We start from the raw sequence: 26,314 nt of genomic DNA, 5'->3' as shown, positions 1-26,314 counted from the left end.
AGTAAATAAGCAAAGCACAATATGTGAAAAGCTCGTAGGCATTGGATCAGTGATGGACAATTATGTCAGATGCGATTCCTCATGTAATAGCTATAACATAGGGTGACACAGAACTAGCTCCAATTCATCAATGTAATGTAGGCATCTATTCCGATATAGTCATACGTGCTTATGGAAAAGAACTTGCATGACATCTTTTGTCCTACCCTCCCGTGGCAGCGGGGTCCTAGTGGAAACTAAGAGATATTAAGGCCTCCTTTTAATAGAGAACCGGGACAAAGCATTAGCACATAGCGAATACATGAACTCCTCAAACTATGGTCATCACCGAGAAGTATCCCGATTATTGTCACTTCGGGGTTGTCGGATCATAAGACATAACAGGTGACTATAGACTTGCAAGATAGGATCAAGAACACACATATATTCATGAAAACATAATAGGTTCAGATCTGAAATCATGGCACTCGGGCCCTAGTGACAAGCATTAAGCATAGCAAGGTCATAGCAACATCAATCTCAGAACATAGTGGATACTAGGGATCAAACCCTAACAAAACTAAGTTGATTACATGGTAAATCTCATCCAACCCATCACCGTCCAGCAAGCCTACGATGGAATTACTCATGCACGGTGGTGAGCATCATGAAATTGGTGATGGAGGATAGTTGATGATGACGATGGCAATGAATCCCCCTCTCTGGAGCCCCAAACGGACTCCAGATCAGCCCTCCCGAGAGAGATTAGGTCTTGGCGGCGGCTCCGTATCGTAAAACGTGATGAAACTTTCTCTCTGATTTTTTTCTCCGCAAAACGGAATATATGGAGTTGGAGTTGAGGTCGGTGGAGCATCAGGGGGCCCATGAGACAGGGGGGCGCGCCCAGGGGGGAGGGCGCACCCCCCACCCTCGTGGAAAGGGTGTGGGCCCCCTGGCCTTGATTCTTTCACTAGTATTTTTTATATTTTCCAAAAATTTTCTCAATGGATTTTCAGGTCATTCCGAGAACTTTTGTTTTCTGCACAATAAACAACACCATGGCAGTTCTGCTGAAAACATCATCAGTCCGGGTTAGTTTCATTCAAATCATGCAAGTTAGAGTCCAAAACAAGGGCAAAAGTGTTTGAAAAAGTAGATACGTTGGAGACGTATCACGGATTCATTGGCACGTCTTGTCAAAGCAGAGATCGTGTCCCCTTATTGCGGGATTCTCATCAATACGGGCATGGGTAACCCAACCGTGCCGTCTGCACGACCCTTGGGGAATAGGCGAGTTTTAAGGCGAGTGGGGAGGCCCTTGATATTTGATGCCTTTATAAGGAGATAAGGATTTACTCCTTTCACCCTTGCCTTCTCTTCCTTTGCCCATCCATTCTCGAGCTCCAGCGCCCAAGTCCTTATCTTTTCCACCCCAAGAAAGCACTCCAACCATGTCCGGATCCGGAGCGCAGGGCAAGTGGATGGCCTCCTTCGTTAAGGAGAAGGACATTACCCAGCTCCGGGAGGCCGGATATTTGGCCAAGGAAATCGCCCACCGGCTTCCGTCCAAGGGACAGATCGTCCCCACCCCGGAGCCCAATGAGAGGGTTGTATTCATCCCCCACTTTGTCCGCGGGTTGGGATTTCCTCTCCACCCATTCATCCACGGACTCATGTTCTACTATGGGCTGGATTTCCACGATCTGGCCCCCAACTCCTTCCCCAACATCTCGGCATTCATTGTCGTCTGTGAGGCCTTCCTCCGCATCCCACCCCACTTCAGATTATGCCTAAAGATCTTCAATGTGAAGCCGAAGGTGGTAAGTGGCCAACACGCAGAGTGCGGAGGCACCATGGTGAGCAAGATGCCCAATATCACATGGCCCGAAGGCTCCTTCGTGTAGACCGTCAAAGGGTGGCAGAAATCGTGGTTCTATATCACAGAGCCGCGCGGCACCACCTGGGTCGCGGCTCCCGAATTCCAGTCTGGAGCTCCAATACGGCTCTCCTCCTGGCCAGAGAAGGGCCTGGACTCGTCTTCATCGGACGAGCTGACAGCGCTTTAGACGCGCATCAATAACATGATAGACAAGAACATCAAGCTTGTCAATGTGATCCAGGTGATGCTTGTTCGCCAGATCCTTCCATGCCAAAGCTGGACGTGCCATCTATGGGAGTTCGATCCGGCCAAGCACCAGACCCTGCTGCAGTTCTTCGGCAGTACGCACGAAGACATCTGGAAGGTGCTCTTCAAGTCCAACGAGACACGGCCGACTACGACCGAGGACCGCAGGCACGACTTGGCTCATCCCGCTAGTCTGGTAAGTTTTTTCATGTTTTCAAGGTGTATCCTTTACTTGCATACTCGAGGAAGACGCCTAAGCCTCCCTACTGATTCTCTCGGGGTTGGACAAAGAAGGCAGAGCGGATTCACTGTCCAGCTCCGCTGCCCGAAGACCCAGCAATTCCACTTCTGATGAAGATGATGGTTCCGGCGCCCTATCAAGCGCCGGGGAAGAAGGCCAAGAAGAAGGCCAAGGGGACCAGAGGTGGCCTCCATCGCAAGGGTGCTTCAGACATGACATCCGAAGACACCGAGACTCACTCCTCCGCCGCTGAGGACAAAGAGGAGGAGGAAAGCAACTCTCCCCCTGAGGAGGGAAGGAAGAAGAGGGCAGCCTCCACAAATCTGGTGGAAGAGGCGTCGAAGAAGGGGAAAGCTTCCCTCCCGGACAACTCTACAGCGGCCACCAACAGCAGCTCGGAATGGCGCCCTAGGGACAAGCCCCTGGCCAAATCGTGAGTACTCAAAAACTCATACGCATTCATATATCCGGCCTCTCTACTTCATAGTTTTAACATGTTGAGTCATGCATTTGCAGTCCGGCTCGGTCCAACCTCGAGCGGCCCTCATCTTCGGGAGATTTGCTGGACCCGGAGGCGATGGACAGCGGGTCCCTTCCGGAGGCCTCCTCTCCCAAGGCCATGGATGGCACCGAGGCATTGTCCCGAAGGATCCCAGGCCAAGGAGAGACTCAGGAGGTCGTCAGGGCGGCGCCAGGGGGTGAAACCTCGGCCACCGGACACATGGAGGAGCAAATCCCCATGGATACTGGCAATGGGGGCCATATCAAATTTGGCCCCCGGCCGAATACAATTCTGGTGACCTATATGGATTTGGAATTAGGCAAGCAGCCTCTTTCGAAAGAAGGAGGTGCGCCTATTCCACCGGTGACCTCTGTCCATCCAGAGGCACCGGATAATTTGCTGGAAGCGCCGCAAGGCACTTCCATTGTTGACGAACACCGTACCCTTATGGGTACGGTGGTTGAGATGATCCAGTCCACAAAGAGCGGACTGACCGAAGCCTGCACAAGACTTCTGACAGGCTTTGAGGTAAGCAACACAATTATGTAAAAAGAATGTCATGGTATAGACAGTAGCCCCTGAGACACTATCCGGTGTTCAAAAAGAAAAGCCGGACAGAGGATCAAACTAGTTTCGCAGGATACTAACCAGATGAGTCAACGTGAACAAGCAGGCGTCATTACTGGCTGCAACTTCTCACACTGCTGAGGTTTCCGGACTGAAGCAGAGTCTAGAACGGGCCGAGGAAGAGCTTGGCCACGTGAAAAAAAAGCTGGAAGACAATCAAGGTATGCAATAACTTTGTCTATTTTCAGGAAGGATGAATGATTTGTGCTAACTAAAGTGCCATGATATTTATTAGGAGCGGCGACCAAGGTGGAGGCCCTCAAGAAGGCGCTGGCCGAGGCCGAGGAGAGAGCGGCCAAGGAACAAGCCGCCCATGAAAAGCATGAGGCCATGGTCAGTGAGGTCTAGTAGGAGCTCCAGGATGCCGTGAAGAAATGTGAGTCCTTGGAGTGCTACCTTGCAGATCAAGAGTCCGAACTTGACAAGGCCCGCCAAAGTGCACACGATGCCCGGGTTGAAGCCCAGGGCGCCCTCTAGGAATTCCAGCAGGCCAGAAAAATCGCGGCGGGTAAGGACTTTATTATGCAGAGCAAATATGTGAAGAAAAGGTTCCTCTTACTGACCCGGATTTGTAGTTCTCCAGGGGTGTTTGCGGATCTGCCGCACAGTGTTTCAGATGCTGCGGAGTTCTTCCGAGCCGAAGAGGGGAGCTCCACGGAGAAGCTGTTTTGGTCGCAATACCTTGCGCCAGAATATCCGGTGCCCTTTAGCAATCAGCTAAAATAGTTGGTCGAACTGCATAGGGTGGCCGAACTAGCCATGAAGGATTTAATAATCCGGTTGTGGCTTACCGAAGCCATACCCAGCAGCTACTTCGGGCTCGTGAAGCGGTTGGTCAATGTCTGCCCTCGGCTTGATGCCATCAAGCGGTCAGTCTGCATCGAAGGCGCGTGAATGGCCTTTGCCCGAGTCAAGATGCATTGGGTGAAGATGGACGTCGTGAAGCTTGTGACCAAGGGACCGCCCGTGGGCAAGGAGCACCGCACGTCCGAGCTGTATTTTGATAATGTCTTGGAGGGATCCCGCATTGTGGCGGGGCAGTGTTCAAAAGACATTATATTTGAATGAAGTCATTCATATTGTCCCTTCCTGTATTATGAAACAGAGTCGTTATGTAATATAATCCCTATTATTGAAAATTTTACCTCCTGTGCGGCCGTTTGGTTAAATCTGAGAGTTGGCCAGTCGTCGGCTTCAGCCCCAACGTAGGTAGTACGGGGGTGTTCGGGATGAATCTAAACACTCTTTATCCTAGAGTTTGGTCCTTAAAGGAGGTGTTTAGCGCAACAAACCAGGCAATCAGACTATGTGGGTTTATCACCCTCACTTAGCCATAGGAGTTTGACAAATAGAAATGTAGGCGCAGCCCCTAGCATTCGTAAGTCCGAACTTGGGGTGTTGTAAACACCTGATCGGATAAAAACTGATTCATCGCATAATGCGGAAAAATCGCAAAAGATTTGTAACCTGTCGAACAGCTGACCGGCTCACGCCGCATCATGACAGTCAGTTTTCGGCTTTCTCTACTGAGGTGCTCATCCGGATGAACCAGGACACAATCGCAGTAGTTCTCCCTTTACTACCCTAGCCGATATAGCGGAAAGTAAGGTAAAAAAGCACAGGAGCCGGGCAACCAACTATTGACCAAAGACATGATTCAGAGCCGATGCATATAATGCTATAAGTTCGGGGTGCCAAACTATACTGTAAAAAAGTGTTCGGACTATGTTTTGTATTTCTTTCCGGTCTATTGATTTGGTTTGGCCAACTAGATTGATTTTTCGTGCAATGGGAGAGGTACTTTGTGATGGGCTCGATCTTGCGGTTCTCAATCCTAGTGAGAGAAGGGGACATGACACGTATTTGCATCGTTGCCATTAAGGGTAAAAAGATGGGGTTTATTCATGCGTGAGTTTACTTTGTCTACATCATGTCATCTTGCTTAAGGCGTTACTCTGTTCTTAATGAACTTAATACTCTATATGCATGATGGATAGCGGATGATATGTGGAGTAATAGTAGTAGATGCAGAATCGTTTCAGTCTACTTGTCTCGGATGTGATGCCTATATACATGATCATTGCCTTGTATATCATCATGATTATTTGCTTTTCTATCAATTGCCCAACAGTAATTTGTTTACCCATCGTATGCTATTTTCAAGAGAGAAGCCTCTAGAGAAAACTATGGCCCCCCGGGTCTACTTTTTATCATATATCAAAATAAAAAATATATTGCTGCAATTTTTCTTTATTTATTTTATTTTATGTTTTAATTATCGATCTATCACTACGAGATTTGATCCTTGCAATTAATCGTCGAGGGATTGACAACCCCTTGTTCGCGTTTGTATTTGTTATTTTGTGTGTAGGTACTGCTAAAGAGGCGTTGCATGGTTCTCCTACTGGATTGATAACCTAGGTTCTTAAATGAGGCAAATACTTATCTCTACTGTACTGCATCATCCTCTTCTCTTCGAGGAAATCCCAACGCAGCTCACAAGTAGCAGTATGTCAAGAACAATTGAACCGTAATGCGAAGACAAACATCAGCTGGGTAGAACAAAGTAGTTTAGGAAGATAGTGTGAAGAAAGATGCAGACAGAGAGAATGTCCTCACCCAATGTCTTCAAATAGAACGAGCAAGCAATGAATTCAGGAAACTAAACAGTAAGTAAAAGAATTAAGTGATGGAACCAATTGTTCGAAGAAGACACGTGATTTGTTTGACCAGTTCCAACTATTGTGACAGTTGTATGTTTGGTTGGGGAGGCTGAGATTGAACTCTGAAGACCTAGTCTTCACCTTATTCCCCTTGAGCTAAGATCCACAGATCTGCCCAATCACTGGAGTAAGCCTTCAAGGTAGACTTCCAAACCTTCACAGACTTTGTTCACCGGCAATCCACAATTACTCTTGGATGCTCAGAACATGACGCCTAACCGGCTGGAAGATCACAACCTTCAAGTGTAACAAGTCTTCGGTTCACGCGGAACAGAAAGGCTTCAATGATACTCAATCACTTTTGGGCTCTCGTTGTTTTGGGTTTGTCCTCGCAAGGCTTCTCTCTCAAAAGCTTCTGAGGTTGGTTGCTCTCAAATGACAAAAGTCGTGCACTAACTCGAAGCAGCCACCAATTTATTTATTTTTTTGACTGAAAGACTGCAAGGGAACCCCCTACAGTATAATTGGTGCAACAAATCCAAATTGCAAGTACCATGCCTTGAACCTGGGTGGGTAGGAAGGCATCAGCCCCTTCCCACCACTAGGCTATGCCTTAGTCTGCGCAGCCACCAATTTATGGTGGAAGGGCTGGGCTATTTATAGCTAGGAGGCAACCCGACATGATTTGTCTGAAATGGCCCTGGGTCAGTGGACAATTGACACGTGTCTAGCAGTCGGATTTCAAACACACGCGAGAGCTTGACTTGGGTTCCAAGTAAAGCTGACTCAACCAACTACGGAAGAGATTTTCTCTCATTTTCTTCACTCGAAGACATATGATTTTAGGTTGAGCATCACGTCAGTTTCTAACTTTGTTTACCTAGACCCCACTTAACAGTGTGGTGGTTCCTATGACTCGGGAAAGAAAAAAATGAAACTACCAAAAGACTGCGTCGCTCCATTGTCTTGAAGCGAAAGTCTTCACGTACCATTATCTTCAACACGAATGTCTTTGCGAACCACCATTATCTTCAATGTTTCATACATTTTTAGGGGACATATTCGATGGGTAAACCGAATCAATAGGGATTTCTACCTGTGTTCTCCTGTGAATCTCACAGGCACATTAGTCCCTCAACCAAGTTTGTCGTCAATACTCCAAAACCAACAAAGGGTGGCACTAGATACACTTACAGAGTGAAGTTGAAAATGCTAAAGCGAGAAAAATCTGATACAATTGCTTGGTTTGGCTCCGAGGTGTTCATGATTTATACTTTATGCTAGGAAGACCGAGTTATGCCATGCTTACACGATTAAATGAGTAGTAATAACATTCATTGACATAGATATTTTGAAGAGTAACAATTATTTTATCGCATTCTTTTATATTATCTGTTTGATATCTATTACGTCATCGTTTCTCAACATTCATACCTGAAAAAAGATTACATGATTAAGACATGTTAGGTAGTACCATAGGCCACAAAGTATCAACCATCGAATTCGATGGTATCATCAACATCATTATAAAGCACAAATCAAGGCAAGGAAGTACTTGTCTGCCATCTTAGCTATGAAAATGAGACCAAAGAAACTTAATGATGTTGTTTTATGACGAAATAGCGTTATCCATCTCACACATAGTGGCAGTAATGTACCAATCTATCGGAGAGACGCGGGCCTGAGGCCGCCAGGGCCGGGACAGCGCCAGCAAGGACCACCACGAGGGCCCCGAGTCAGCCACAACCGCGGGCGCATCACCACCTCCTCGTGAGAGCTGTCATCGTGGCTCGGGGGGGTAGAGACGAGATGGGCCGCTTGCACGGGAGGCAGGCCGAAGACGACAAACCCCGCCACGGCCGGCAAGCACCAGTGGGACTAGAACGAGGCCACGGGGGATGACGAAGCTGCAGGGGGGCGCCCATGGGAATGGCCAAGAACGCCGCATTCGCTTGTGGGGGGTGGCCCGAGAATCGCGGGGGTGGTCCCCGGGCCAAGGTGGTGGAGGCACGTGAAGAGGAGGCGTCCGCGACTGCCAAGGATGACGAGGAGGCCGCAGCTGGCCAAAGAGCACGAGGTCAGGCCGTTGAGGGGCCGAGTCCGCCGCCCCACACCAGCATGGGGGCATTGCGGTAAGGTGGCATGGCACGGGATGCGGGGGTTGGCGCGCGAGGGGCACAAATCAGCTCCGCTGCCACCTGCCGTGCCGGCCCTCCGGCGGCGGCGATGCGAGGGAGGCCGTGTAACGCCCCGAGACCGACGCTCCAGAAGACTTCCAGCTACTCCGAGTTTTGTCGTGTGATTTGTTTTGTTTGTGCATTCATCATGTCATCTCTTGCATTGCATCATGCCATCATGCCATCATTTCATTAATTTTAAAACCTCAACTAAATAAATTGCATAGATCTTTTGATCTATTTAAATTGAGGGATATTCACATGGTGATTTCTCTTTAAAACATATTCAAAGTCTCCTACTATTATTAGGGAGCTATAATAAAATTATTTCATTTATTTGGAATTCACCATAACACACTTGCAAAATATCCCATGCCGTTGTTATCTTAATTCTTGGTCTCCAACCTTGCCATATCTTCTTTCATCATTTTCCGGAGCTCCATCAAAAATCCAAACATTTTTGGACCTTCCTTTTATCAAGTCCTAGTTCAAACCCATTTGAATTAAATTCAAATGAGTTTGAATTTAAATCACATTCTCGGTTTCATGTGTTTCATCTTTTCTTTTCCGGAGTTCCAAGTTTTCCGCATTATCTTGTTGCGAAGCTCCATCTAAATCATCGCAAGGCTTCACCTTGTTCTTTCAACTTCTCTTTCTTTCTATCATCCTTTTATTACCGGAGTTCTTCATGGAGGCTCTACATGGTGGTTCGTCAAGGATTCTTTCATTCTCCATTTGTTCTTCAAGATTTCTCTTGAAGTTAAGATCAACCAAGCTATACTCTAAAAATAAACATGGTGCTCAACACATGTTTTGTTTTGAAGAGCTCAAGTATTCTTCATCTTGCATTCCAAAGTGCAATTCTTCCTACCTTATCTTTTGAGATGGTGTTATGTCACTCTTGACAATTTTCCATTCTTGTTTCATGATTCATATGTTGTCAAGAACGAGGTATTTTAAATCCATCAATCTCTTTGTTGGAGTTATCTTGTGTCATATTTCACCTAAAGCCTTCCCTAAGGTATGTTGCTATTGTGGTGCTTATCAATGATCCAAGTTTTCTCCTATCCTCTCGGCAAAAGCAGTTTTCATCTCTTCATTGGTCCCAAGCAATCAATTGTTTCTGTTAGTGGCCGGTTGTCACTTCATAATTTTGAGATGTTTGCCATAAGCACACAACAAGCTTGTGCTTTTCGTTGTTCATTTTACAACAACTCCATTCAATTCTTCTTTGCAAGGATGCTTTCCAAGCTCTTTTGTGTCAGAAGTTGACATTTTTCTTCTCCATTCCCCTATTTCAATTATCTATCTTCTATTCTTTTGTTCCGGAGGCATTGTCATGTTGCTCTTTTCACTCATCATCTCGAATTGTGAGGATCGTGTTCTTTTCGTGCTTATCCATTTAACCGGAGTGTTGTGTTTATCATTCCTCTTTTAATTGGAGCCTCATCCAAGTGCTTTCATTTTGCCAAGTTCTTATTCTATCCCTTCCATTTTTCAACCGGAGTGCTGTCCGATTTTGATCTTCCTTGTTCCTTGTTTATCTCATTTCAACCAGAGTGATTTCAATTCCTTCTTGTCCATTGTACTCGTCATTCATAACATTTCAACCTCTCAACGTTCTTTGGTTTCACTCATTGGTCGAAGAAGCAACTTAGTTTTACCTCTTCTCTTCCTCTTCCGTTTCTCTCCAGTGCCATTCTAGATCTCGGGACGAGATCCTCTTGTAGTGGTGGAGTGTTGTAACGCCCCGAGACCGACGCTCCAGAAGACTTCCAGCTACTCCGAGTTTTGTCGTGTGATTTGTTTTGTTTGTGCATTCATCATGTCATCTCTTGCATTGCATCATGCCATCATGCCATCATTTCATTAATTTTAAAACCTCAACTAAATAAATTGCATAGATCTTTTGATATATTTAAATTGAGGGATATTCACATGGTGATTTCTCTTTAAAACATATTCAAAGTCTCCTACTATTATTAGGGAGCTATAATAAAATTATTTCATTTATTTGGAATTCACCATAACACACTTGCAAAATATCCCATGCCGTTGTTATCTTAATTCTTGGTCTCCAACCTTGCCATATCTTCTTTCATCATTTTCCGGAGCTCCATCAAAAATCCGAACATTTTTGGACCTTCCTTTTATCAAGTCCTAGTTCAAACCCATTTGAATTAAATTCAAATGAGTTTGAATTTAAATCTTTCAATCATGGCCTTTCTATTTTTCTTGGAACGAGCATATTTTTGCGAGTCCGGGAAAATTATCCCCATGCGCAAATCTTTCCCTAACCCTCTCTTCTTTTCTTCTCTCTAATTTCTTTTCTGCTAAAGAGTTAAAGAAGAGGAGGAAGAAGCTTTGCAGCCCAACTGGCCGGTTCGGCCCACCTAATCCCCCCAGTCCTTTTGGCCCAAGGCCCAGCCGACCTCTAAGGCCCAGCCGCGCCCCAGCTCTAACCCTAGCCCGATCCCACGCATCTCTTTCCCTCGATCTCTCCCTCCTGCGCCGCCACCTCCTTCTCGTTCCCCATCATGCACAGCCAGCGCCAGGAGCCACGCTCGACCGCTCCTCCCTCCTCGCTCGATCCCCATCTTCCTCGCGCCTCTGCCTCCGCCCAAGGCCTTACCCTTCCTTCTCCCCCGCGTCCCCATCGCCACCCGCCGCCATCGGCGACCCCCAGGAGGGCCACCCCACGCGTGGCCCCATCCTCTCCGCTGGAACGCCTTCCCTCCTCCGTCGCCTGCGGCCGTGCCAGGACCTCCGCCGTTCGCCTCCTGCAGCCCGAGCGCCTCGACTCAGCGCCACCTCGCCATGGATGCCGCCATGGACGCCGAGCTCGTCCCCGCTGCGCCAAGCCCCTCTCCAGCGACCGCCACTGCCTCCGTCTTCCCTGGCCAAGCTGCTGCCATGTTCCTGCGCTGCCCTGTGGCCTCCTCCTCGTCACTCCGCACCTCCCCGAGAGCATCCTCTGCGCGCTCTCCTCTGTTTTCCCTGCCGCCGCTGCATCAACCATCGCCTCCCGAAGCCCCCACTCCGCTCGCCCGCATCTGCCTCTCCGCCCTGCTCTCCTTGCCGCCTCCTCGTCTACCCGGCGCCGCCGCCTCGCCAGCTCCGCCGCCGGATCTCGCCTCCGTCAGGGTTGACAACAGCAGCAACTGCTCCCTCCCCCGATGCCATCTGCTGCAACCGCCTCCTGCAGTCGCCGCTGCTCCTGAAGATCAAAACCCGGGGCCTGTGTGCTCCACTGCTAGTTTCGTGGACGACGAGTTCCTCTATGATGACCCTGGATGTCTACGAGTTGTGTATCACTACAGCCGGTGTGATTTTTGTCAAGTCCGACTACGACGTGCACGACTACATCCGAGGTGGATTTCGTCAAGTACCCCTTCGGATGCGCCAAGTTCGACTACATGGTCCGCCAAGTTCCTCTACCGACGACGCCGAACATCTACGGCCGTGTACCACTACTTCCTCTATCGATGACTCGAACGTCTACGAACCGTGTACCACGACGAACATGTACGGCTACATGACGACCCGCCAAGACCCTAAACAACTACTACCGCCGACATGTACAACTACGAAACGTGTACGACTACTTCCCCTACGACCGCCACGAGAACGTCTACTTCCCCTACTTTGCTCCGACTCGAACCGCTCCAAAAACGCACGCTTCAAAGGTATAATCCCGAGATGACGACCGCCCGTGTATGAATGTGTGTTGTATGAGATGCACCCTATGTTTGGACCGTGTCCGAATTGTTCCTTGCACGTTCGCGGCAAGCCATGCCACCGTTATGTGGGACACCCGGAATCCGGGATCACCCCACCATCTTGCATGACTCGCTCACGCTCACTTCCTTTTGCACCGGTATCTCCGTGAGCTACCGGAACCGATATGTTGCCATGGCATCATTTTCGGATGTGTTGCCGTGGCACCATTTTTGTTTCGCCGCCGTGGCACCCTTTTCGTTCCGCCATGGTGACCAAATGCCTCGTATCATGCTCTTGTTAACGTTTTCATAAAATTGCATAAACTTGAATATGTCATCCGCATCATGATAACAACATTTAAATGCTTAAAATTGTGTTTGCTTTAAACTACTAAATGACATATGGGGATTTCCAGAATTGTTGTTTGTTGTTTCCGGCCTCGTTTAAACTTGCCTAAATAGGTAGTTTAATTACGTTTCACCTCTTGCCATGTTAACCAACATTTAATATTGTTGAGTACTTAACCGAGAGAGAACTAAATAATTGTTGTGGTGTTTCGTCAATATGCAACTCGTTGCATATTGAGCTCCACTTAACTTGTAGTGTTGGTTGTGCATATTGCCATGCCATGCCTCATTAAACTGGACATGCATCATATTTGGTTGTGCATCATGCCATGATTATGTGATGGTTGTTTACCATGTTGTTTGCTTCTTTCCGGTTTGCTTCTCTCGTTAGCTTCGGTTTTGTTCCGGAGTTGTGAGGATTCGTTCGACTACATTCGTTTGTCTTCTTCATGGACTCGTTCTTCTTCCTATCGGGATTTCAGGCAAGATGACTATTACCCTCGATATCACTTCTATCTTTGCTTGCTAGTTGCTCCGTTCTATCGCTATGCTGCGCTACCTAACACTTGTTTACCATGCCTCCCACATTGCCATGCCAGCCTCTAACCTTTTCATCCTTCCTAGCAAACCGTTGTTTGGCTATGTTACCGCTTTGCTCAGCCCCTCTTATAGCGTTGTTAGTTGCAGGTGAAGTTGAAGATTCTCCATGGTGGACAGGATTATGATTGGGATATCACAATATCTCTTATATTATTAATGCATCTATATATTTGGTAAAGGGTGGAAGACTCGGCCTTATGCCTGGTGTTTTGTTCCACTCTTGCCGCCCTAGTTTACGTTTGCCTGGGATCCCCTTGACAGTTCGCTTTGAATAAAACTCCTCCAGCAAGGCCCAACATTGGTTTTAACATTTGCCACCTAAGCCTTTTTCCCTTGGGTTCTGCAGACTCAAGGGTCATCTTTATTTACCCCCCCCCGGGCCAGTGCTCCTCCGAGTGTTGGTCCAAACTAGAGCACCGTGCGGGACCATTCCTTGGCAACTTGGATTACGTCGGTACCTGTACGCTTAGCTTATCCGGTGTGCCCTGAGAACGAGATATGTGCAGCTCCTATCAGGATTTGTTGGCACAGCGGGTGGTCTTGCTGGTCTTCTTTTACCATTATCGAAATGTCTTGCGAACCGGGACTCCGAGGCTGATCGGGTCTTCCCGGGAGAAGGTATATCCTTCATTGACCGTGAGAGCTTGTGATGGGCTAAGTTGGGACACCCCTGCAGGGTATAAACTTTCAAAAGCCGTGCCTGCGGTTATAGGCAGATGGGAATTTGTTAATGTCTGGTTGTAGATAACTTGACACCAGATCCGAATTAAAACGCATCAACCGCATGTGTAGCCGTGATGGTCTCTTTTCGGCGGAGTCCAGGAAGTGAACACGGTTTTGGGTTATGTTTGACGTAAGTAGGAGTTCAGGATCACTTCTTGATCATTGCTAGCTTCACGACCGTTCCATTTGCTCTCTTCTCGCTCTTATTTGCGTATGTTAGCCACCATATATGCTCAATTGCTGCTGCAACCTCACCACTTTACCCCTTCCTTTCCCATAAGCTTAAATAGTCTTGATCTCGCGGGTTTTGAGATTGCTGAGTCCTCGTGACTCACCAGATACTAAAACAACAGTTGCAGGTGCCGATGATACCAGTGCAGGTGATGCAACCGAGCTCAGATGGGAGCTCAACGAAGATCTTAGTTGTTGCTATGTTTTGTTTCTTGTTGATTAGTAGTGGAGCCCAGTTGGGACGATTGGGGATCTAGTAGTTGGGTTATCTTCTTTTCTTTTGGCTTCGTCCGTAGTCGGACTATGTGTGTACTCTGAATGATGTATGAGTTATATGTTCATTGTGTGAAGTGGCGATTGTAAGCCAACTCTTTATCCCAGTCTTGTTCATTACATGGGATTGTGTGAAGATGACCCTTCTTGCGACAAAACCACCATGCGGTTATGCCTCTAAGTCGTGCTTCGACACGTGGGAGATATAGCCGCATCGTGGGTGTGACAAGTTGGTAATCAAAGCCATCCCCGACTTAGGAGCCCCCTGCTTGATTGTTTGCTGGCGTTGTTGAGTCTAGAAAAAAAATGTTTTGAGTCTTAGGATTATATATATCGGAGAGTAGGATTCTTTTTACTCCTCAGTCCCTTTATCACTCTGGTGAGGTCTCCTGACGTAGATGTTTTGACTTTCCTCTCCTTAAATTTCACTAAAAAAAATTTAGGATCACGCGGGTATCTTGGAATCGTTCCGATGGTTTTGTGATGAGAACATTGTTCTTGGTGCCTCCTGTCTATTATGTGGCATTGACCCGGGGAGTTGAGCTCCGAGGTGTTGTCATCATAATTTTATCGTTGCAGTTCTAGAATACCTGAGTTTTCCCGACATCAAAAGTCTCTTTTATGCAGTTGTTGGTGAGATAACCTCGACGCCACCCAGTACTGGGGTGGGAGTTCGGGAGTATTGCCATAACTCGTATAACGGATGCTTTTCGAAGGTTGAGGTACACGATTTCCGAAGGTTTCTTGGTTATGTGTTGACGGATGGATACAGCTTGGATGTAGGGATTGTTAGTTTGGGTGAGATATATTGCTTCCCCTGTATCCCAACACCAGATTGCATAACCAGAAAGTTTCGGGAGTTTATAGGTGGGAATTCAAGTAGCTCCTAGAATATCTTTCCGACAGATGCATGATATGGGATTGGGTAAATCTCTATCATATGTATTTGTTCCGGCTTATTCTGCAAGCCAAATCCTTTGTTTTGTTTTATTTGTGGTATTCGAGTTGCTTCGAAGTCAAATGTCGAAGCCATACCTTCCCTAAATGGTGTTCTCATATTGCTATGTGAGTACTAATCCTTCTTGATCATCGAGATTGTCATGTTAATTCTTTTCCAACCGGCGTGCTTCTCTTCAAGTGGATCCGATCATTTCAACATCCGCAAGATCAATTCTAAGTTTTCTCAACGGTGTTTGTTCCATCTTCCCCAAGTTGCCTTTGTTTTCCCCCCTCCCACCCTTTTCTTCAAGGACTCATATATTTTAATCAAGTATCCATTTATTCATGTGAAGTCACTTCACCCTTTTCAATCAATGTTCTGATCCGGTGATCCCTCGTGAAGATGCTCACGAGCTTCAAGTTCATCATTATTCATTCTTGTATTCTTTTTCGGTGGATTTAATTCAAGCTTTTGATGTTGATCATATTCTTTTTCTCATTTCAAGTGCTTTCTTATGCCGGTGTATCTCTTAATCATTCAATTCTCGCTATTCCTTCGTTCTCGAGTGTTGAATATTTCTCAGAAGGCTCGTCTTTTCATTCAAGATCCATTCAAGCTATTCGGAGATTATTATCTCATTCAACTCATTTAATTCAACCGGTGCAATTTCCCTTTCAAGTAATTTTTCGAAGGTGTACCTTTTGAGTGGGCCCTAACCCACAGGTCTTTTCCCGGGATCTTACCTGACTCTTCTAATTATCAGGAGTGATTCTCAAATTCATTTCCAAGTTTGACGTAAGAATGAATTTTCATCAGTCAAATGTCTTTCTCCAAGATCTTTCAAATTATTTTTCATTGTTGGCTCAACCTCTGTGTTTTTCATTCTCCCGGAGCTTCTCAACAATTCATGGTGGTTCTCATCATCATTCTCAACATTTGATGACGGAAGAAGAGTTCCTCTTAAATCCTTACCCGTTCTTCCAGAGACTCATGGTTTTAGCTTCTTGCCATCCTCTCATAATTGTTTCCGATTGTGAGAATTCTTTTCACCCATCTGAAGCATTTCATGAGTTGTTTCTATTTCTTTCCTCCGAAGGTCATCATGTCACAATTATTCATTCTCAGCTTTCAACTCTCGTTCTTGAATTCTTTCGGTGCATCGTCCAAATATCCTCTAATCAGTTCATGGCCTCTTCGTTCTCATGTATCCAAATCCCCTCAAGTATCTTCGTTCGTTTTCCAACTCTTCTCGGTGATTTGTGCCTTTGCTACTTTCATTTTCAATTCTTACGGTGGTTCGTTCAAGAGTTCTCTTCCTTGGTTATCATTCATTCTTTCATTGTTTCAATCCCACCGGTGGTTCCATCAATACCTTCTCAAGGTTGCGCTATATCTCTCTTAATCCTTTCTACGAGAATAAGTAGTATGCCAAATCCGTTGCTTGTCATCAATTTAAATTGGTGAAGGATACGCATAACGTAATTCTTATTATTGTTTCATCCAAGTGATCTAGTTTCTTCTTTCAAGAGTTGTTCATCTCTTTTTTTCCGGAGTTTGTTCATCATATCACATTCTCGGTTTCATGTGTTTCATCTTTTCTTTTCCGGAGTTCCAAGTTTTCCGCATTATCTTGTTGCGAAGCTCCATCTAAATCATCGCAAGGCTTCACCTTGTTCTTTCAACTTCTCTTTCTTTCTATCATCCTTTTATTACCGGAGTTCTTCATGGAGGCTCTACATGGTGGTTCGTCAAGGATTCTTTCATTCTCCATTTGTTCTTCAAGATTTCTCTTGAAGTTAAGATCAACCAAGCTATACTCTAAAAATAAACATGGTGCTCAACACATGTTTTGTTTTGAAGAGCTCAAGTATTCTTCATCTTGCATTCCAAAGTGCAATTCTTCCTACCTTATCTTTTGAGATGGTGTTATGTCACTCTTGACAATTTTCCATTCTTGTTTCATGATTCATATGTTGTCAAGAACGAGGTATTTTAAATCCATCAATCTCTTTGTTGGAGTTATCTTGTGTCATATTTCACCTAAAGCCTTCCCTAAGGTATGTTGCTATTGTGGTGCTTATCAATGATCCAAGTTTTCTCCTATCCTCTCGGCAAAAGCAGTTTTCATCTCTTCATTGGTCCCAAGCAATCAATTGTTTCTGTTAGTGGCCGGTTGTCACTTCATAATTTTGAGATGTTTGCCATAAGCACACAACAAGCTTGTGCTTTTCGTTGTTCATTTTACAACAACTCCATTCAATTCTTCTTTGCAAGGATGCTTTCCAAGCTCTTTTGTGTCAGAAGTTGACATTTTTCTTCTCCATTCCCCTATTTCAATTATCTATCTTCTATTCTTTTGTTCCGGAGGCATTGTCATGTTGCTCTTTTCACTCATCATCTCGAATTGTGAGGATCGTGTTCTTTTCGTGCTTATCCATTTAACCGGAGTGTTGTGTTTATCATTCCTCTTTTAATTGGAGCCTCATCCAAGTGCTTTCATTTTGCCAAGTTCTTATTCTATCCCTTCCATTTTTCAACCGGAGTGCTGTCCGATTTTGATCTTCCTTGTTCCTTGTTTATCTCATTTCAACCAGAGTGATTTCAATTCCTTCTTGTCCATTGTACTCGTCATTCATAACATTTCAACCTCTCAACGTTCTTTGGTTTCACTCATTGGTCGAAGAAGCAACTTAGTTTTACCTCTTCTCTTCCTCTTCCGTTTCTCTCCAGTGCCATTCTAGATCTCGGGACGAGATCCTCTTGTAGTGGTGGAGTGTTGTAACGCCCCGAGACCGACGCTCCAGAAGACTTCCAGCTACTCCGAGTTTTGTCGTGTGATTTGTTTTGTTTGTGCATTCATCATGTCATCTCTTGCATTGCATCATGCCATCATGCCATCATTTCATTAATTTTAAAACCTCAACTAAATAAATTGCATAGATCTTTTGATATATTTAAATTGAGGGATATTCACATGGTGATTTCTCTTTAAAACATATTCAAAGTCTCCTACTATTATTAGGGAGCTATAATAAAATTATTTCATTTATTTGGAATTCACCATAACACACTTGCAAAATATCCCATGCCGTTGTTATCTTAATTCTTGGTCTCCAACCTTGCCATATCTTCTTTCATCATTTTCCGGAGCTCCATCAAAAATCCGAACATTTTTGGACCTTCCTTTTATCAAGTCCTAGTTCAAACCCATTTGAATTAAATTCAAATGAGTTTGAATTTAAATCTTTCAATCATGGCCTTTCTATTTTTCTTGGAACGAGCATATTTTTGCGAGTCCGGGAAAATTATCCCCATGCGCAAATCTTTCCCTAACCCTCTCTTCTTTTCTTCTCTCTAATTTCTTTTCTGCTAAAGAGTTAAAGAAGAGGAGGAAGAAGCTTTGCAGCCCAACTGGCCGGTTCGGCCCACCTAATCCCCCCAGTCCTTTTGGCCCAAGGCCCAGCCGACCTCTAAGGCCCAGCCGTGCCCCCCCTGTTTTCTGGTAGAGCTTGCGTGCCAGAAAATACTTCTTTTAAACATGATGTCAACACTACATCGGCTGTGCATGCTGAAGACGGTAATTGTTATCGGCCATATGCTTAGGCTTGTTGCTTCTTGGGTAGAGCATTTTCAGATAATAGTCGTCTGAGAACAACCATTGGATGCCACGAATGCCTTCATGTCAGTCTCTCATGTCAATCCTTGACTTGACCTTTATCCAAGTACTCCATGGGGATATTAGAACCATTCAGCGACCGCCGAATAATGTCTGTCTCCTAACTTGGATCCTGAAGATAAGAGAAACTTTCTCCAGCCAGCTATATGACTCGCACTAGATCCATCAATGGCCGACTCCACCGTGGAGTCAGCCACAACTCGTGAGGTCAATGTTTGAGTGATTCGTCGATGCATATAAAGATAACATTTGTTGGAAGGTTGGCAACGAATCATTGTGAACCTTGATGCATACAACTCTTGTAGTGGTTAGAAGTCCTTTAGCCTGAATAACACAGCATATTCGGCTTGATTATTAGTCGTATAAGCTCTACCCGACAAGAAGTCTTGAAATCCATCCCGTGAAGAAATATGTCAATAATACCGACTCTGGGCGCTGCTAAACTGAATCATGAAAATAATCTCCACAAGACTTTGACTTGGCATCCAGGGAGCGCCGACTGATAAATGTGATGTCACACCCCTGTCCTTCGGTCTCTGAGTCAACATTGCCTTGCCCCCCGAGTGAACTTAGCGCCATCCTTTAGTCGAAGGAGTTAAGTGACACATCTTTCCTTCCTGCAAGTCAGAGCTTCGTTCATCTCGATGATTCACTTTCTTTGGATCCTGCAATAAACCAACTGTAGGACTCGACAACTTTTGCTGCACTCGACCCTTGTTTAGTGGCCGAATAATTAGTCGGCCTTCCATTGTTGGCAAAACTAAGAATTGGCTTTGGGAATACGAGATACACCACAATGAACACAGTTAGCCCAATGCCAGTTTTGTCAACAAATTGTACTCTTAGGGCGATATACAAATATCGGCCATGTGTCCTTATCTCGATGGACATGGTGAACCTGTCCACCAAAGTGTGAGTAGCCGAAATAATTCAGATGTTTTAGCTGGGGTTAAGCTCTGGGACGCTGGCTTTGATGGAACGATCGAAGAACATGGACGATGTGCCATTTGGAGTCCCCTATAGTGAGATGAAAACTGTTGACTCCACCTACCAGCTTCGCACTTGTCCTCCTTTACTCCTACCAGCTTCGCAATAGGAGATGTGATTCCACTCTTGACTCGAGGATTTCTCTTGGGAACCCAAGCCATATTCCTCTTCTCTAGCTCCTTGACCCTGAGCCTCTTTAGTTTTCTTTCTTGCCAATGTGATAAGCCGAGTGAGCATCCCGACTGTGATTTTGTTTTATGCACTGGCAAATTCTTCCTGGCTTTGGGCATCTCCATCTTGGCCTGACCAAACTCCACGATTGGATCTTTGAAAGTTACTTTCTTCATTTTCTTGTCCTTAGTAGCTAACATAGACTCGGCTGGCTTATTGTCATTTGGAGTCAGATCCGAAATAGCATACTTGCAGCCATCCTTTTTCACTCGGTATACTTGCTTGACCACGTCCATCTTCTTTGCTGACCCCGAAACCGATTCTTTTTGTTTGAGTCGGTTTTTAACATGTGGTTGTTGAACAAGTGATGATCCTCTCGGAGCTGCATAATTTTGGTGAGGTGGTTTAGAATACGATGGACAGTGTGCCTTTGATTTATACTTGTTCCATGATTGATCTGAATAATAGTGAGCATACGGAGGTATCCATGACATCGTCATTGGTGGCCCAAAAGGAGGATATGGAGTCTGTTTGCTCAACTTCTTCCTTCGACAGTCCCGGTCTTCAGATTTATGCCTCGGGGTGACTTCAATGCTTTTATTTCACTCGGCCGATAAGCACTCTTTGCCTCACTTATCTTCTGATATTTTTCTAATAACTGCGCGAAAGTGACTTTCGGCCTTTTACCTTTGTGCTTACCATTGCCTTTGCTTTCTTTAATTGTGCATGTGTCGGTCTTTGAATTTCCTCGTTGCCCCCCAGTGCTAGATGTCACCATTGCAGCTTTGATGAAATCCCCGTCTTCAAGATTTTTGTTGATGCACCTTTTAACCATATCCTTGCTTGAAGACTTGACCCCGTCATCATTGGTGTGTACCTGTTGACCTTTAGATAAATCGACTTGAGATAGCCGAGTCAACATTTGATTGCCGTCAAAACCAATTTGATCCGACTAGCCAAATGATCGCGCCTCAACAAACTCCAATCGTTCTATTTTGTCCAATTGCTCGACTTGATGGATCATGTTGCAATCTTTGACATTTTTCTCAAACGAACATTGCATTCGCTCTTGTCTTGACGGCTCGACATCGTGATCAATTATAATAATAGGATTAGTCAGCGATGCACCGATGATGTGATCAACTATGCCTGCACTGGACATACACTCCTGGTCCATTAACCGATATTGTGATATAGGATCTGAAACAAAACAACCGAGTGGTGCCAGCTTAGTGTCATCTGACTCGGCTATGCATTGATTTTCGTCCTCCTTTCCCGATGCGCTTGAATCGGCTATCCTGGAGAACTTTGAACCTGGCTTTATATTCCTACCACCAAAATAATTACAGAATGTATGTCTCATCTGAGACCAAATGTTAGCCAGGCATGAAACAAACAAAGTTGTCCATATGAATATAAAGTTCAGTCGGCATGACGGGAACAACTTTGGTTGCGATAAGTTGTCACTACTAGCCTCTTTGAATAATGCCATGTGTTGATCAGCATGATTAGTGACAAGATCATTCCTAACAAATAGATTACTTATTTCAATTGGTCTTTCAAAATTAATTAGAATCTTACTAACAGGTGCATCAACAATATGATTTTGACCGAATCGAAAATTGAGTAAACTATCTGCTAGGTGTACCTTTGTGAAGACGTTGGAAGGAGAAGATGGTTGCACCACTGGAACAATACATCGCTCCACTTCTGAATAATTCTCCAATGCCTCTTCCTCTTTTTCTGGATCTCGTGCCTCATCACTCGGAATGCCCGAGTATATTTCAGTCGGATTGCCCGAGTGGATTTCACTCGGACGCTCTTTGTCAGTTGAACTTTGCTCGGTCGCATTTTCTTGGTCTTGATGTTCATTGTTAACTGAACTGTGTTCAACCATATTACTTTGTTCTTGATGCTCATCAATATCTTTAGCACGAAACTCACAGGGTAGCATGTAAGCTCCCTTACATCCAGAAAAATCTAACACGGCCAATTTGTTGCGTTTACCATTCCTTTGATAGGCGAAACTTGCATCTTCTGTTTTGGTACATGCAACAATAATTGGCTTGATGCACTCGACTTTAGCCGGCGATGCACTCGTATGGAACGATGCACTCGACTGGCATTATGTACTCAGATGGGTCGATGCACTCGGCTGGTATGATGTACTCGGTATGGACTCTATGCACTCGGTTGTAACCATCTCTGTGCTCAATCTGGTTTCAACTGAATCCACCATCGTCTTTTCTTTAAAGGAATCGTTCGACTCGGCTGTAGATGACTTATTCATATTTGACTCGGTTTCAACTGAATCAACCATATTAGCTGAGTGAACCCTTTCTTGCAGATTTGCTTGCAAACCTTCTTGCTTCAATATCGTAGAAGGGCCAACATAGTTGCTGGATGGAGGAAGGCACTTGACGTATTCTTGCAAATATTCCTCTCCACGGCTCTTCTTGAGTGCTTCGTAAGCCTGTTGATATTCTGCTAGTAATTCCTCAAGAGTTGGCGTAGTAAAGCCATTGATGCTATTCCCTGTGAGAGTTGGCTTGACCCCGTCCATTCGGGCGACATATTTTTCTTTAGACTCGTCCCTACTTGGATCCGCTTGCCCCCCAATGCTCTTAGGATCTTTCGGCAATGAATTGATGTTGCCGAAATTTTGCAATTGTACAGGGGGTGTATAACATGCTGCAGTGATAGGTGAAGAGATGTGCACTACCGTCGAATATTCTCTTTCGCCAATTTGATCAATCGGCAAAACTTTGTCTTCCTTCAGAACCCTAGCTCTTATTGCCTCATAATCAGGAACCAATCCCTTTTCATGCTGCTCAAGGCAAATAGCGCTAATCTTCTTAATTTGGGCTAAACTTTTTAATGCAGCCAGAGCCACCTCATCTTCTCTAATATTAGGCACATATGCTCCTATGGAATCTCCATTCACTCGGCCATAACCGCGTAGGCGAGCCGAGTCGTGAATATTTTTAGTTTCATATGCCACTGAACAATTAATCTCACGAGGTGTAGTATATGATGTTTGAGGATAACCGACCAAATAGCTAATGGAAGCATGGCCGATTCCCCCATCCATCGGCATGTTTGGGGATGAACCCGTATATTGCGAGTCGGTTGCCGATGGATAAAAAAGTGAGACACCCTCCTGTAATTGAGGTGTCATATATTGATCACTCGAACAAATCGTGTTGTTCACCGGCATATTGAAAGATGTTGCCGATGCACGAAAGTTCAGATTCGTAGGTTGCATGTCGCGATTCTGTAAATTCCAAGTTTCTCCAATGGAATAACTAGTCGGCCTTTGCTCGTTAGGGCTAGCCGACATGACATGTCCATTGAAAGATCTAGCAACATCAACATAATGGCTATTTGCATCTACATAAGGAGATTGATGATACATGTTACCGTTGTAGATTGCAGCCGCTTGATGACGCTCTCCTCGTAGCAAAAACAGGCTAGAGACTGTTCAAAGCTTCGTCCCCAGTGGAGTCGCCAAAAAGTGTGTTGACACACGAACACGTCACGTGTACCCTCGATGCCGGGGGTGATGCACTGCAGCTCACGTCGAAGGAGACCCGACCGACAGCGCGATACGCAAGACAGTCGACGGGTGCTTTTGCAGACCCGAAACCCCACACGCCCGGGAGGGACCCCGTCAGGGAGTGCGGCGGCTATGGGCTGCCCTAGGTCGATTCGCTCGCCCCTAGAGCCTCGTGGATCGCTGCCCTCCAACGCAAAGAACGAACGAACAACGAGAAAGAAAGATACAAGGGTAGGGGATAAAGATAGATGAACACAAAAGTGTAATAGAATTTTCACTCGGATGTTTAGAATTTTTCACTCGGATGACTATATTTTCACTCGGAAGACAATCTTTTACTCGATCGATAAGTTTTCGCTCGACCTTTTACTCGATCGACTTTTTACTCGATCGGTAGGTTTTCACTTGACCTTTTACTCGATCGGTAGGTTTTCACTCGACCTTTTACTCGATCGGTAGGTTTTCACTCGACCCTTTACTCGATCGGTAGGTTTTCACTCGACCTTTTACTCGATCGGTAGGTTTTCACTCGACCTTTTACTCGACCGGTAGGTTTTCACTCGACCTTTTACTCGATCGGTAGGTTTTCCCTTGAAAAGTAAGCTTTCACTCGACCGGTAAGGTTTTACTCGAAAGGTAAGCTTTCACTCGACTGGTAAGTTTTCCCTTGAAAAGTAAGCTTTCACTCGACCGGTAAGGTTTCACTCGAAAGGTAAGCTTTCACTCGACCGGTAAGTTTTCACTCGGATGATAAGCTTTTCACTCGACCGAAAACATAGCCTGATCTTGATTTGTCTCCTCAGGTCTCATACGACCTCGGATTGAGAAGAATTATATATGAAAATCGATCGGCTTGACGAGACGAAACTTCCTTGTGTTGTAGGTTTTTTGATTCAAGGCCTTCTTGAGGGCCGAATTGCTCGCGCAACCCATCAGACAGGGTGTCTGGTACCTCGCGCCATATTTCCGTTTAGATTCGGTCTGCAGTGTATTGCCTCTAACTTTTGTATACGAACTCGGATTGAAATGATCTATATATCAAAATTGATTGCCTCGACGAGACGAAGACAATTCCTTTAGAGTGTTACTTCATCCGAGGTCATCTTGAAGCGTAATCGGCTGAAAAGCACTTGGAGCACTAAATTCTGCCACTCGGAGTACAGTTTCGGCCCCTAAGATGAGGTCGGATGTCGATGACTTAAACATCAAAGTTATTCCACTCGGCAGCCTGAAACTTTTCATGCTTAAAACTCTTTCACTTGAGGCCATCTTACTTGCCTTTTGTACCTTGCCAAAATCCGGTGTCAACACTTCCATTTAGCTAATAACTTCTTAAGATCATATCTATCTTTGCAAGAAAAAATAGCTCTAGCAGCTTCCTCATCCATAACATAACCCTCGGGAACAACAGGTAATTCATAATTAGGGGGAGAACTTTTATCATCACTATCATCAATAATAGGATCTTCAATAATTTCATTCTCTCTAAACCTAGCAAGTTGTTCATCAAGAAATTCACCTAATGGCAAAGTAGTATCACGCACAGAAGTAGTTTCATCATAAGTATCATGCATAGCAGAAGTGGCATCATCAATAACATGCGACATATCAGAATTCATAGTAGTAGTGGGTTTAGGTGTCGCAAGCTTACTCAAAATAGAAGGAGAATCTAGTGCAGAGCTACATGGCAGTTCCTTACCTCCCCTCGTAGTTGAGGGGAAAATCTTTGTTCTTTCGTCTTTCAGGTTCCTCATAGTGATCAACAGATACAAATCCCAAGTGACTCAAAGAATAGAGCTATGCTCCCCGACAACGGCGCCAGAAATTAGTCTTGATAACCCACAAGTGTAGGGGATCGCAACAGCTTTCGAGGGTAGAGTATTCAACCCAAATTTATTAATTCGACACAAGGGGAGCCAAACAATATTCTTAAGTATTAGCAGTTGAGTTGTCAATTCAACCACGCCTGGATAACTTAGTATCTGCAGCAAAGTATTTAGTAGCAAAGTGGTATGATAGTAATGGTAACAGTGGCAAAAGTAAAGATAATAGTTTTGTAGTAGATGTAACAGTAGCAACGGAAAAGTAAATAAGCAAAGCACAATATGTGAAAAGCTCGTAGGCATTGGATCAGTGATGGACAATTATGTCGGATGCGATTCCTCGTGTAATAGCTATAACATAGGGTGACACAGAACTAGCTCCAATTCATCAATGTAATGTAGGCATCTATTCCGATATAGTCATACGTGCTTGTGGAAAAGAACTTGCATGACATCTTTTGTCCTACCCTCCCGTGGCAGCGGGGTCCTAGTGGAAACTAAGGGATATTAAGGCCTCCTTTTAATAGAGAACCGGGACAAAGCATTAGCACATAGTGAATACATGAACTCCTCAAACTATGGTCATCACCGAGAAGTATCCCGATTATTGTCACTTCGGGGTTGTCGGATCATAACACATAACAGGTGACTATAGACTTGCAAGATAGGATCAAGAACACACATATATTCATGAAAACATAATAGGTTCAGATCTGAAATCATGGCACTCGGGCCCTAGTGACAAGCATTAAGCATAGCAAGGTCATAGCAACATCAATCTCAGAACATAGTGGATACTAGGGATCAAACCCTAACAAAACTAAGTTGATTACATGGTAAATCTCATCCAACCCATCACCGTCCAGCAAGCCTATGATGGAATTACTCATGCACGGTGGTGAGCATCATGAAATTGGTGATGGAGGATGGTTGATGATGACGATGGCAATGAA

This window comes from Triticum aestivum, chromosome 1B (genome assembly GCF_018294505.1).
Source record: "Triticum aestivum cultivar Chinese Spring chromosome 1B, IWGSC CS RefSeq v2.1, whole genome shotgun sequence".
Taxonomy (NCBI): domain Eukaryota; kingdom Viridiplantae; phylum Streptophyta; class Magnoliopsida; order Poales; family Poaceae; genus Triticum; species Triticum aestivum.
This window is presented reverse-complemented; position numbering follows the sequence as displayed.